Source organism: Propithecus coquereli, unplaced genomic scaffold (assembly GCF_000956105.1).
Source record: "Propithecus coquereli isolate 6110/MARCELLA unplaced genomic scaffold, Pcoq_1.0 Scaffold1171, whole genome shotgun sequence".
Lineage (NCBI taxonomy): Eukaryota > Metazoa > Chordata > Mammalia > Primates > Indriidae > Propithecus > Propithecus coquereli.
In genome coordinates, this window is record NW_012135759.1 from 23882 (window position 1) to 25496 (window position 1615).

Sequence of the window (1615 nt, forward strand, 5' to 3'; positions counted from 1 at the left end):
CACCTGAAAAATAAAAAATGTACCAATTAGTGATCACTTCCTATTCCAACCTCCCCTTAGCCTTTGAAAACTACTATTCCCCTTTCAGTCCATAAGGTTTCACCCATTCTTGATATTTCATGTAGACAAATGCACATAGTTTAGCTTAGGCTTTAGTCATGTACAATAAATATTCCTATTAAAATATAGACAATTCATTATGATTGGAGAATGAATCAGTGAACAATACTGAATAGTTATTCAGTATTTCAATTTGTGGCATGGTGATACAGTTCAATATTGTTTAATATATTATCCTTCCTAGAAACATTTAGTTTTTCAGATATTTCTGATTATTTATAAAGTATAAAACTGAGTGTGAGAATTTTAGGTACTAAGCCAGAGAAATCAAGAAGATAAGTTTGGGAATTTAAATTTGGGAACTGATGTTATATGGATTACAATAATATTGAAAATGTAGCAATTTCTTACAAAAATTAGTGAGAAATACATTAAATTCCTACTACTAATGTGATTATGATTTAAAATTATTTTCATTACAAAAGCAATTATATTAAAAGGAGTATAAGGAAAAGAAGCATGCAATGCCAAGTTTTAGCGACCTTCTCTAAATATAGAACCCAAATACTTAAGATACTGTTAACAAGGCCTAAGATTTTAGTGTTTGTGATTGAGATGGAGAAACTTAGCTGCACGGCTAGTCAAGCCTCTATATTGTCAAATATGAACATAATTTCCGGAGGCACTTGAAAATGGGCAAACTAAACAACACCAGGAGCCCAAAGTCTCCTGTATTCTGGAGGTGTGTGATGAGATCAACGGACTTTAAAATAGCCCAAGTGTAAGAATTTCCTGTTCAGACCCTGAAGTGACACATTGATGAGAAATCTCCCTTCTCCACTCTTGCCTCACTCTGAGCCTTCACAGGGCACCCTGCGAAGATCACAGACATTTCTTCTTTCTTATCAAGAAGAGCCTGGACGCTCTGCCAAAGGCTACAGGACATTCCGGGGACAGAAGGTATGTGCTGATATTCTCCTCTATGTCTACTAGCCCATCTCACTTAGTGGGAAATTATAAAAACTAGGATAATATCAGAGTAGAACATTGGTGTTTTTACTTGAATAATTGAGGGAGAAAAAGAAGCCTAAAGTATAAAATATGTTGAAGGATTTTCTCAAGCACTCAAATTATTGCCAGTGGAGAATTATACAAGAACTTACACTCATGAGATTAGGTTTGCTAATCAGTATTATTTAAAGTGAAACCGTTAACAATCACGACAATTAATTAATCATGATAATTAATTTTATAACCAGTACAGAGCCAATAATATTTTCTATTTAGCCCAGCCTTTAGAAAGAGATGTTTAAAATAAATAGTTCAAATTATGTATGTCAAATGTAATTTCCCATTTATGTTTTCAGACTAAATGCAGGCAGTTTTACTTTATGTAAAATAAGAATGAGATAAGTAATAAAATGTGAATCTAAACTAAATTATAAACAATTGAAAGACTTGAAAAATGTTTGAGCAAAACATTGCAACAAAAAGGTGATATAAGAGACTCTTATCTAATGAATTATTTTATATCCTCTAACTAATGTGAACCAGA

General features: G+C 32.4%; 1 protein-coding gene across 1 annotated transcript in view; it reads left to right on the forward strand.

Annotated features, from left to right (window-relative positions):
• Window positions 1-1615, forward strand: part of LOC105822108 (NKG2-C type II integral membrane protein-like) — a 5313-nt gene that overhangs the window by 933 nt on the left and 2765 nt on the right. The gene's annotated exons all lie outside the window — the stretch shown is intronic.